Source organism: Balaenoptera musculus, chromosome 1 (assembly GCF_009873245.2).
Source record: "Balaenoptera musculus isolate JJ_BM4_2016_0621 chromosome 1, mBalMus1.pri.v3, whole genome shotgun sequence".
In the NCBI taxonomy this organism is placed as follows: domain Eukaryota; kingdom Metazoa; phylum Chordata; class Mammalia; order Artiodactyla; family Balaenopteridae; genus Balaenoptera; species Balaenoptera musculus.
The window spans coordinates 108,512,301-108,525,919 of NC_045785.1; positions in this window are offsets into that span (position 1 = coordinate 108,512,301).

Here is a 13,619-nt window from a genome sequence, read left to right on the forward strand (position 1 = left end):
GTACTGCAATGCTTCTCCTTTCTAAAATCCCTTTGGTTGGTTTCCATGGAAATCTGTAGTTTAAATGTGCTTTTAAAAGTCTGTCAATGTGGAATATAAAAGAGGTGTAAGAATGATTTTTAAAAATTTTGTCTTGAGAGTCTAGTTTTTCTTAGGTCTTGCTTAAATTCTGTCCTTTCCATTCCCTTATACCTTTCTCAGGATAAATACCCAAAGAAATTCCATATGATTCGGGGAAGGAAGTGGGTGACTTAGTACAACCTCTCCCAGAGCTGAGTGTTTTATTTGCTATTTTTCCAGTTTCTCAAGTTAGAGACCTTAGGATTTCCTAACAGATTTCTAACCACTCCACATCACCCCTCCTCCCATACCGAGACACACAGCTCCTCAAATAGGCTTACATTTAAAATGTAAATATCTGGTATTTGGCATGTTAAGTACTTTAAAGGAAAACAAAATAGTGATTGTTTTTTCCTTGCCAAGTGTTTCCTTTGAATTCCCTGAAAAGGAAATTTTATGAAGATGAAAAAGCGGGAGAGGGAGAGCTTTTGGTATAAAATGACATGGCGGGGGTGGGGGGGGGCGGGGGGGGCAGGTATTTGGAGTTAGTTTAGTTTGTTTGTTTGTTTGTTTGAATACAGGCCAAAGGAAGCCAAGATGATATAAAACTGAACCAAAATGAACTGAGGAACAGTTCAAGGAAGAGTTTAAAAAACAAGAGAAGGAAAAAAAGGGTACAAAGAAACCTGGAAGCACATTTTAGTACCAGCTTAGGAAGAAGTCCTGTGTTCTGATCCCACTAGCCATTTCAGAGTCTGGAATTCTGGAATGGAATCTCAGAGAGAGTTCAGGGAGGGAGATTCAGATTTGGGAGTCATCCACATATGAGTGATAGTTGAGGGCATGAGAACAAAATAAGATGTCCACAGAGAATGTATATAAGAAGACTTATCAGGCAAAGGAGAGCAAAACATGGTTGAGGGGAAAGAGGAGAGAGAAGTTAAGTTGTCTACCATAGTTGTCAAAGAAATTGAGGAGCAGGTAGAAAAGGAGGTGAATTTGTGAAAAAAAATGTATGGAAGCCAAAGAATTTCAAGGGAGAGATGATTTGGGGAGTTAAATGGTAGGGCTTTTGTAACAGAACATAGTAGACAGAATGGGAGAGTGGGCTAGAAATAATGAATGTGAGGAAAGGCCATGAATTCATTTCACCACTGGATAGTAACTGCACAAAGTACACCATAGTAAGCATAGACAGGGATCCACGAAAGTGGGCCTTACCCCCCATACCCATTGTCCCCACCCTCATATCATCTCTTATCTCCATTACCTCAATACCCTGAAACTTTCTAGTCTTAATCAAGAAGCCAGGATAAATAAGATGCAGGGGAATAAAAATTCCCCACAGGGCTAGTACACAGAAAGAAAGGTGCCCGGAAAGGGGCTGGATGAAGAAGAATACTACCAGGCTAGCAGACAGGTGTATGGAGCTAAATGAAGGATAAAAGAATGAAATACAGTCAGACATGGAAACAACCTAAATGTCCATTACTGATGAATGGATAAAGAAGATGTAGTGTGTATGTGTATGTATGTGTGTGTGTATATATATATATATACCATAAAAAAATGAAATAATGCCATTTGTAGCTACATGGCTGGACCTAGAGATTATCATACTAAGTGAAGTAAGTCATAAAGAAAAAGACAAATACCATTTGATATCACTTATATGTGGATGCTAAAATATGACACAAATGAACTTATCTATGACACAGAAACAAACTCACAGACATAGAGAACAGACTTGTGGTTGCCAAGGGGGAGGGATGGATTGGGAGTTTGGGACTAGCAGATGCAAACTATTATATATAGAATGAATACACAACAAGGTCCTATTGTATAGCACAGGGAAATATATTCAATGTCCTATAATAAACCATAATGGAAAAGAATATGAAAAAGAATATATAAATAGGGACTTCCCTGGTGGCTCAGTGGTTAAGACACCACGCTCCCAATGCAGGGAGCCGGAGTTCGATGCCTGGTCAGGAAACTAGATCTCACAGGCATGCCGCAACTAAGAGTTCGCATGCCACAAATAAAGAGCCTGTGAGCCGCAACTAAGGAGCCAGCCTGCCACAACTAAGACCTGGCGCAACCAAATAAATAAATAAATAAATAAAAGAATATATACATATATATATATAACTGAATCACTTTGCTGTACAGCAGAAACTAACACAACATTGTAAATCAACCATACTTTAATTTTTTTAAATTTGTTTAAATTTAAAAAAAAAGAAATAGAGTCAGGAAAAAGGCCAAACTCGTGAAGTAAAACATGTTTTAAGCTGAAGTAATGAGGCAGGGTTTAAATGGTAGAATAAAGAGTGAGGTTAAGGATTCAGGAGCAAAGGAGCGAGGAGTGGAATGAATGAGAGGACGGTTCAGAACATTCCTTTAATGAACCAATAAGAAGCATGCATCAGGATATTATTAACTCAACATCTTTAATGTTCAAAAACTAATCTTCTGCTGCCGAATATCTTCTGTTGCCTCTCCAGATCCACTCTTCACCCTTCTCCACCCTGCTCTGCTACCCAAAACCCACATGAACTGCATCAAGTCCTATGACTTCCTGCATTTGGTCCATGGGGGAGGGGCACTGACAGGAAATCGGAAGTCTGCAGGAGACTGAGGTTGGAGTATTTTTTCCCCAACTGCCTCTGTGTCAGGTGGGTACAAGAGCACCAACTCCTTCTACTGAAAGCCACAGATCTGTTTGGGGCTATAGCCAGCACTGTGATGCACCACCCAGATTTTCCTTCAGGAACGAGGACTTATTCCATAGTACTGGGAGTACTGCCGGAAGATGACCTTCAGCTGTCAGTACTTGTAGGGGTTGTCTCAGCTGAAGAAAGTTGCCTTGCCCAAGGTTATACCTCCTTCTGGGGGCATCCTACATCCAGTGAGTGATCAACACTGAGGTATAAAGACCCAGCCAGCCCTTTTGCCCTGACTTAAACAAACTCAAGACTCATTCAGGGCTTCCCTGGTGGCGCAGTGGTTGAGAATCTGCCTGCCAATGCAGAGGACACGGGTTCGAGCCCTGGTCTGGGAAGATCCCACATGCCGCGGAGCGACTGGGCCCGTGAGCCACAATTGCTGAGCCTGCGCGTCTGGAGCCTGTGCTCCGCAGCCAGAGAGGCCATGATAATAAGAGGCCCGCGCACCGCGATGAAGAGTGGCCCCCGCTCACCGCAGCTAGAGAAAGCCCTCGCACAGAAACGAAGACCCAACACAGCCATAAATAAATAAATAAAATAAATAAAAAATTAAAAAAAAAAAAAAAAAAAAAAAAAAAGACTCATTCATCCCAGCTCTAGAGCACCCCCAGGGGTTGACTGAGGCCTTTGTTGGACTGCATTGCCATTCAGTTTCTCCCACAGCTTAATCCTGCTTCCTTCTCCTCCCTTCCACAGGTATTGGTCCCAAGAGCATTCCCCGGTAAATATCCTGAATGCTATTTCCATCTCACAGTTGAGTTCCTAGGGAACCAAACATGTGACAGAGCCCCTCTCCCCATAGCTACCCTCTGAGAAAGCCCAAACTGACCTATGGGAGAAACTACATGGAGAAGCCCCCAGCCTACATGAAGAGGTGAGAGGTGCCCAGCCAGCCCTCAGTTTCTCCAGGCCCCACTGTTTCCAGCTCCAGCCACTGTCTGATTGCAACCACATAAGAAATCCGGAGCCAGACCACCCAGCTGAACCCGTCCCCAATTCCTGTCCCACAAAAACCACGAGAGAGAATAAAATGATCATTAGAGGTTTAAAATGATCATTTAAACCTCTAAATTCGGAGTTGTTATACAGCAATAGTAACTTGAACAACCCCCTCGATCACATTTTTCTGATCAAGTCTCACTAGTGCCCTTTTGCTCTGTACCGGTGATAGTCATTCTACTCTTTTTAGTTTTGCTTATGCTGTTCTTCTACTTTAACCAAAATGATTTTTACCCCCTCTGAATCCTTAGGACTTATTAAATGTATTCAGTGTTTATCCTATGCTGCCTTGCAATGTCTCATAGGTGTTATCTAATTCAAGTTTGCCCAACCAGATTGGAATTTCCTAGAGAAAAACCAAGTCAGTAACTTGGCTTCCTCTGGCATCACTCACAGGCCTTAGCACAGTGCTGAGCACACAGTGGGTACTCAAGACATGTTCAGTAATTGATTATGTCTCAAATATCTCTGAGATGGTAGTTTAAATTCATACTTCCATTAGGAAATATAGAGTTTGGTTGATGCCTTCTTGAGGAATAAGTAATAGGAGTTAAGGATAACTTCAAACTTCTCTTCCTCTTAACTTTTTACCTTTCCCTTTTCCAAACTAGTTAATTTGCAGTCTCAAGACAAAACTAAGCTGGTGCCAGTGCATTTTCTCCAGAGTTCAGACTGATTTAGAACCACGAGAAATTTTTCCTACCCATACCTCTGAGAAATCCCAGAAACCATCCAACAGGGTCAATACTGCCCCTCTTGGCACCAGGATGGATGATCAATACTCAAAGAATATGAACAATTCTACAGGCTCATCGTGTTAATATTCTGTGAAAAGCTTCCAGGTCAACACCCGCCAAGGCAAAGTAAGTTGTTATGTTTGTATAGGATCTTAGAGTTAAGGGCTATATATCTCTATATCTATATCTATATCTATATCTATATCTATCTAAAATGAGCTACCTTTCCCAAGGAAAAAACCCTGAAGTTTATTACGGCTAAATGGTAGGGTAAATTGTCTCCAAAAATGGCCATGGACAATTTCTCCCACCCTGTGCATATATGGCACTCATCCCATCAAGAAGTGGAGTGTATTTGCCCTCCCATTGAATCTGGGATAGCCTTGTGATTTGCTTTCACCAATAGAATGTAGTGGAAATAACACTGTGCAAGTTCTGGGCCTAGCCCTTAAGAGGACTGGTATTTTCTGTTTTTCCTCTCATAGGGATCAGTTCTCAAATATAGAAGTTCAACTAGGCTGCTGGAGAGAGAGGCCATATTTAGAGAGAGGCCCTAGAGGATGAGAGACTATAAAGAGAGAGAGAGCCCAGACATCCCCCAAGCTGTCCCAGCCACCCCAGTGGAGGCCCCAGCCATGTGAGTGAAGCCATCTTGGATCATCCAGCCCTTGTCAAGCTGTCCCAGCCAACATCATGTGGAGTAGAGATGAGCCATTCTACCATGCCCTGCCCAAATTTCAGAATCTGAAGTAAATAAAGCATGGTTTTGGTTTTGGTTTTTTCCGGCCATGTCGCATGGCTTGCAGGATCTTAGTTCCCCGACCAGGGACTGAACTTGGGCCCAGCAGTGAAAGCACCAAGTCCTAACCACTGGACCACCAGGGAGTTCCCAGCACGGTTGTTGTTGTGGGATTTTTTTGCTTTTTTTGGTTTTTTTGGCTGTGTTGGGTCTTCGCTGCTGCGCGCAGGCTTTCTCCAGTTGCAGCGAGCGGGGGCTACTCTTCATTGCAGTGCGTGGGCTTCTCATTGCAGTGGCTTCTCATTGCAGAGCACGGGCTCTAGGCGCGTGGACTTCAGTAGTCACGGCATGCGGGCTCAGTAGTTGTGGCTTGTGGGCTCTAGAGCACAGGCTCAGTAGTTGTGGCGCATGGGCTTAGTTGCTCCGCGGCATGCGGGATCTTCCTGGACCAGGGATCGAACCCGTGTCCCCTGCACTGGCAAGCGGATTCTCAACCACTGCACCACCAGGGAAGCCCCACGGTTGTTGTTTTAAACTACTCAGTTTTGAGGTGATTTGTTAGCAATGGATAACTAAACAATAGCAAAACTAGGGATATACTCAAGGTCCTGTGATTAGTGCTTTGTGAAGATGAATCTCAAACCCGGTTCCTCTGATCAAAGTTCACATCTTTTTCCGAGGGTGACCATTATAATCCTGTTTAATTCATGTGCACAAAATGTTCTGCTCCCTAAAATATTCTTACCCCCATTAATGCCCAAAATGCCACACATAGATGTTCAATCTTATGACCCCTGTTGAGATGTAAGCACTCCACGATAATTAATAAGTAAACTTAATTATTCTATTAAAACTTAGTTGAAGATATTTATCAGATTTTTTTTAAGAAAAGGTTTTGATTGGCACCATGAATACTATAAAATGATTGAACTGCCACACATTTTCCAGGTTTTTTCCAATCCCATTCTTTCTTTAATTTGAGAACCTTTTCTCTGTAGGGATTTTCAATGAGTGGCGAAGAGGGAAGCATACCATTAAAATAAACTCTTGATTTTTGCAGTATGAATACCAAATTCTATGAAATATCTGCAAAAGGTTAAAATTCTAGGTTGATATTCCCCAGTTTGAGTCACCTCTTTATATGCTAAGGGAGTACAAACCAGTTTTAACATTAGTCAAAGTAAAACCAAATTGGGAGAGTAAGTCTCCTAGAAATACATCTATATTGCAATATCAAATAGAAATGACTTAGAGATTTTGCACTCTAAGAATTATTACATCATTGCATTTCTCCAGTAGCACAGATAATAGTTACCTTAAAAGAAATGTATAACCTTGATAACAAGGTAACTTTCAAAAAATAACTTGAAACTTCTAGTTAAACATGGAGAATTTAATACAGTACATACTTACCTCCATTCCTTCCCAAACCTACTAAAATGACGTTGAAGGAATAAACCTAAACCCAAAAGGACAAAGAGACTGAACAAAGAGAATACAGTTGATGAGAGAGCTCAACAGAATTATGGAATCTGTAAAGCTGATGAACCGTGTAGTTCAGAAATGCTTTCTCCTCACTTCTGATGTTTTCCTTCTTGAAAAAAAGAGCTCAGTTAGTACAGCTGGGCCTCTCCCAATCCTTTGTTCATCCACCCTAAGTGGAGTATTCCACTCCCCTCCATCCTCTGTGCTCCTGGGAGAGGGAGCCTGTTCATTAGAACACACATTCTGCTGTGCTCCTCCACACCGAGGTCTGCCCCAATCCAGGCTGCTTGATTCTGGGGTACGTTAGCTGGCCCACTGACTCTCAAACCAAGCTGCATGCTCCAATCTGGCCTCCAACAGTAATAAAGGAGATATGTTGACCTCCATATTTACTTTTTGCTTTATTTCTCAACTTGTTCAGGATGCTTGCACAAAGAAGGAATGCTATTATTGAGACCCCCTCAGAGACCCCATTAGACTAGAGGTAATTGTCTTAGCAGAGAGGAGAAAGTTGAAACCTTACTGCCTGCAGGAGATTGAGAGACAAATTGATTTACACTGTAGAACCCCACAAAGATTTTGAATTTGGAAACACTAAGAACCCTTGAAGATGAGGGTGAGCCTAGGGCTAAAACAGAAGAAACAGGGCTTCCCTGGTGGCACAGTGGTTAAGAATCCGCCTGTCAATGCAGGGGACACGGGTTCGAGCCCTGGTCCGGGAAGATCCCACATGCCGCGGAGCAACTAAGCCCATGCGCCACAACTACTGAACCTGCGCTCTAAAGCCCGTGAGCCACAACTACTGAGCCCGCATGCCACAACTACTGAAGCCCGCACGCCTAGAGCCCGTGCTCCACAGCAAGAGAAGCCACCGCAATGAGAGGCCCGCACAACGCAACGAAGAGTAGCCCCTGCTCGCCGCAACTAGAGAAAGCCCACGCGCAGCAACGAAGACCCAACGCAGCCAAAAATAAATAAATAAATAAATAGTACACACCCCAAATTAAAACCAAAATGAAATATCACTACACACCTATTAGATTGGCTACTTTTTTTTCAACTGACTATCAAGTGCTGGAGCAACTGGAGCTCTCAAACACTGCTGGTGGGAATAAAAAATACTATTAAGAACAGTTTGGCAGTTTTCACAAAGTTAAACATACACTTACCACATGACCCAGCACTAGGTATTTAGTTAAGAACAACAAAAACATATGTACACTCAAAAACCTGTACTTGAATGTTTATAGTGGTTTTACTTGTGGTTACTGAAAACTAAAAACAGCCCACATATTCTTCAACTAGTGAATGGATAAACCAACTGTGTACGTCTGTATAACGGAAAAACTCAGCAGTAAAATGAAGCAAACTCCTGATGCGCAACAACATGAATGAATGCTGAGTGAAAGAAACCTGACTCAAAAGGCTACATGCTGTATAATTTAATGCATAAGACACTCTGGAAAAGGCAAACTTATAGGGTCAGAAACAGATCAGGAATTATGTCTGGGACAGGGTGATGTCCTGATTATGATGGTGGTTACACGGCTTTATGCATTTGTCAAAACTCATAGAACTCTACACTAAAAAGGGTGAATTTTACTCCATGTAAATTATACCTCCAGAAACCTGACTTTAACAAAAGGAATGAGTTTGAAGTTTTTCATAATAAAGAGTTCTTTTAAAAAGTATACACCCTCTTTCAATTCTACTTCTGGGAAAGAGTTGGACAAATGTGTAAATATATATGAACAAGAATATTCTGATTGAAGTATTGTTTGTCATAGGTAAAATTTTTTTAAAAAACAAAAAACAAAGAAAACCTACCAGTCCAAAGGCAGAGGATTAAACACATTGGGTTTCTACTATACAATACTACGCAGTTTAAATTGCTGACAGGGATATATATTTATTGACACAGAAGAATGTTCACAAAACAGTGTCAAGAAAAAAAGGTTATAGGCCCATTATGTATATAGCTTGGTCCTATTTTTGTAAAAAGAATAATATTTATACACACAAAATATATGCATTTAGATATAGCATCATAGAAAAAAGATTGTAAGTTAGCAGAATGGTAACAGTGGTTATCTCTAATTGGGAGAATTTTGAGTGATGTTATTTTTCTTTTTTGCTTTTTGGAATCTTCTCTTTTCCTTAAAATAATCAGGTATTATTTGTATATTGTAAAATAATAATTAAGAGGAAAAGTGACAAGCCATTGCTAAGATCTGATATTCTCTACCATTCTGGAGCCAACTCCAACATTTCCTTTTTATTTTTTAAAAAAGGAACAAAAAGAAATTCTTGCCAATGTGCATGGATTTGTAACCAGCCAGTGATGGTGCTATTTAAATAAAATATATGTAATACATGAAACAATAAGCATGTTTGATGGTAGAAAAATGGGGAGAATACAGGATCTATGAGCTCATAAATAATTGCATTTCACTTTTGCAGGTATTGCCTTAGAAATGACTTGAACCTTTAAAAAAAATAAATAAATAAGGTTTGTTGGTTTTGTATTTGTATTTCATCCTCAAAGCAATGACTCCCCACCAGCTACAGGGAATTAACTGAGGTTAAGAGAAGCAGCCAGAGTCAAAAATGTCTGTTTCCTTTAAAGGTTTTTGGTTTTGTTTTTAAAGTATCTTACATTTTGAGTGGTGGGTCTGTCAGAGCCTGCTGCTTTGTCCTAGTAATATTTCTACATGACCCCAGCCAAGTCATTTTACCCTTCAAGACTCATGCTCTTTTTTAAAAAAAGTATAGATATTTTGAAGCAAATAAAATGTCAATGAAAGCACAGCAAGCTCTTTTCCTTTAAGGTTTCAAAGAAAACCCAAATCATTTGTCACAATCTGATCTGAGAACAGACTTCTTATTTGGGGGATGATTAAACCAGTAATAAGCTACCATCGTCACAAGATTTTGCTATATTATCATCTGATTTCTATTCCTATAGCAATTCAGACATAACAATTCTTTAAAAAACAAAGAAAAAGATATCTTTAACTAGAATCTTCTCACTATTAAAGGGAAGAGGCATAAGTGTTACTGTCTTTTGCTTGGGTTGGAACACAACCTTCATTTGAGTTAGATGAATGGTAGAGAATAAAAAGAAAAGGGAGAAGTCAGGCAGAATGAGGAGGCCACCAGAGCAGATGGAACAAATTATTATAATTCCAGGGCGCCATGATATCCTTCCTTGCAGAGGAAGCAGTTTATTAAATATATTAAGGAGAATCCTGCTTTGACATAACATATCCTTTGGTGTCATCTCAGAGACAGTGAAGCATGGGTCTGCCTGCTGTGGAGTGGCACTTTTTATGTTCTCATATATAACTATAGGCCCTGGTTATGCACCCATCCTGTGGAAAGATTGTTGACATCAGCTAAAGAAAATCTCACTGCTAATTGCCCACCCCCCTTGGTTCACATAACACTTCGTTCTACCACTATTTAGAACTTCTCACTGTTGTATTCTTGTAATTGGGTAAGGTATCTGCGTCCCCTAAAGAGATTGTGAAGTTCTTGAGGGCTGGGATTATGTCATTAATTTTTTATTTCTAGGGCCTGCCATGTTGCCTAGCACCTAGAAGTACTCAATATATGTTTGTAAACTAGTGAAAGTATTGTTGCTAACCTTTGCAAAAGGGACTGCAAAGAACAATTCCAGATGGCTGGAATCTCTACAAAGAATGGCAAACTCCTGGGAATTCCCTGGCAGTCCAGTGGTTAGGTCTTGGTACTTTCACTGCCGTGGCCCAGGTTCAATCCCTGGCTGGGGAACTAAGATCAAGCCACGCGGTGCGGCAAAAAAAAAAAAAAAAAAAAGGCAAACTCCTTACCATCTCTGCTCCTCCAATAGGTGTAGAGCACTGATTCTCAAGCGTGGGCCCTCAGACCAGTACCATCTAACAGGTCACCTGGGGACCTATTAGAAACGCAAATCTCTGGGCCGTTCTCACCTTCTGAGAAGGACCACATTCTGCCTATGGAATGTGTCTCTCTGCTTTCACTTTACTATGGCTCTCTCTTGAATTCTTTCCTGAGTGAAGCCAAGGACCCTCACTTGGCAGCCTGTCCCAGGAACTTGCCCAAGACCTGGGACATGACCATCCTCTTGTGCCCCACTTTTCTCCAACCTCTTTACAAAGCGTTATTAATAAATCTACTTTTTACCTATCAAAAAATGCAAATATCTGGACATACCCCAAAACTACAGAATCAGAAACCTTGGGGCAGAGGCCCAGAAATCCGTATTTTAACAAGCTTTCCAGGTGATTCTGATGTACAATGACGTTTGAAAACCAAAAAGAGAAAGTTCAATGGCGCCTATGTCCTTTTTCTGGTTTAGCTTAGCAGCTCTATGACTAGCCATGGGAGAATCCATAAATCCCTCAAAACTCAGTCTTTATAGGGTATAACAAGGGAGTTGAAATGATGCCTGAGGACCCTCCTGGCCTAAAATTCTGGGAAAAGGCAGAAAGAAAGTAAATAAATATTCCAGTGACTAGACTCATTCATTCAATCAGCAAATATTTATGTACCAGGCAGTGTTCTGAGCATGGAATCAACGCATGACACAAAGTTACTCCTTTTTAATTAAAGTTGCAACATTTCAGACCACAAACTTTGACCTGTCTTCTGTCTACAAGATTCTCATACTGCATCTGTCATGCGATGTGAACTGGAAAACTGAGAAAATGATCCAGAGTTCTGACCAGACCCTCCCCCAAATTACTTTGACTTTAATTCTTGAAAGCTTTTGTGTTTGCTTAAGGGACTTCAGTACCAGTGTGTTAGAAGACAAGCATGTGATAATAAATGTGATTATCAAAATAGACTATCTCTGGGTCTATGTTACTCACGGTGCAAACTTGCTTGCCCTTTTAGGAAACTGAATCCATCTAATTCTGTCTCCTCATCGATTCTCTCTTCTAGGCAATTAGTCACCACCTGTACTGTTTGAGCAAATTCCTGTGTTGACCATTCCTCTTTCCTTTTGATCTGCCTCCCTGCCTCACTGAACTCTCATATTCCCCACCACACAAACTCAGAGCACTTAGTGGGTTACTGTAAGGTGTTTTAGACTATTTACCATATTTAGTAAGTTTAAATATCCTTTTAAAAAAGGACCCTTTAGGGCTTCCCTGGTGGCGCAGTGGTTGAGAGTCTGCCTGCTAATGCGGGGGACGCGGGTTCGAGCCCTGGTCTGGGAGGATCCCACGTGCCGCGGAGCGGCTGGGCCCGTGAGCCACAATTGCTGAGCCTGCGTGTCTGGAGCCTGTGCTCCGCAACGGGAGAGGCCGCGATAGTGGGAGGCCCGCGCACAGCGATGAGGAGTGGCTCCCACTTGCCGCAACTGGAGAAAGCCCTCGCACGGAAACGAAGACCCAACATAGCCATAAATTAAAAATAAATAAATAAATAAATAAATAAAATTAAAAAAAAAAAAAAAAAAGGACCCTTTAAGGGACTTCCCTGGTGACGCAGTGGTTAAGAATCAGCCTGCCAATGCAGGGGACACGGGTTCGAGCCCTGGTCCGGGAAGATCCCACATGCCTCGGGGCAACTAAGCCTGTGCACCACAATTACTGAGCCTGCGCTCTAGAGCCCGTGAGCCACAACTACTGAAGCCCTCAAGACACAACAACTGAGCCTGCGTGCCACAACTACTGAAGCCCTCAAGACACAACAACTGAGCCTGCGTGCCACAACTACTGAAGCCCATGCGCCTAGAGCCCGTGCTCCGCAACAAGAGAAGCCACCGCAATGAGAAGCCCACGCGCCGCAACGAAGAGTAGCCCACGCTCGCCGCAGCTAGAGGAAGACCCAACGCAGCCAAAAGTAAATAAATAAATAAATTTATTAAAAAGAAAAAAAAGGACCTCTTAAGAAAAAACAAACCCTTGGGACTTCCCTGGTGGTCCAGTGCTTAAAACTCCACGCTCCCAATGCAGGGGGGCCGGGTTCGATCTCTGGTCAGGGAACTGGATCCCACATGCATTCCACAACAAAGATCCCACGTGCCACGACTAAGACCCGGCACAGCCAAATAAATAAATAAATAAAACAAGGCAAGAAAAAACAAACCCAAAAGTCACCACACTTGGATACCTTTGACTCTCTGACTGGTTCACATTTCACTGCATTTGGAAGGACAGGAGATGGCGCCAGAAGGCAGCAGAATGCCTTGGTTTTAGTAGGGTTTTAGCCAACCCCAGAGTGAGCAAAGGGCTAGAGAGGGAGAAGTAGGAATTAAAACAAAGGCGTCAGAGTTTGAGTAGCAACTGGGGGGGGCTTTTTTTTTTTTTTTTTTAACATGTAGGGATCCTCCTGACACTACTGCAAATCAGCCTGGTGACAACAGAAATATCCACAGTAAAGCCAAAGGTAAAAATAAAGGCAACTCCAATAAAAATGTTAAAAAAAAAATAAATAAAGGCAAGACCCTGGAGTGCGCCTCCCTTCCCCCTCTCCTAGATACCAGGGCCTTTGTCCCTTTGGGAAGCATGAGGGCCTGGAGGGGCTGCTCACTCAGAAGTGGGAAGGTGCTGATTTGGGGCTAAGACATCTTTGTGAAACATTATTCAGTTGTGTAGGCAAAATCCCAAAGCCCACCAGCAGTGAAACACTTCCCAGGAGGAATCACACGCAAAACATTTTGAACTGAAACTTTAAAAATTAAAAACTTCATAGACAACCAGGAGGTGGTGCCTGGTAAGACACATTACCTACCTTGGGAGGCTGCATCACAGCCCCAGACACTCCAGGGGAACTCTGTCCTGGCAGAGGTCATTCTGTACGGGACTCTTCTTTCCTACCTTGCAAAAGATGTCTCTGCTTTCTTCCTTTTTTCTGTTC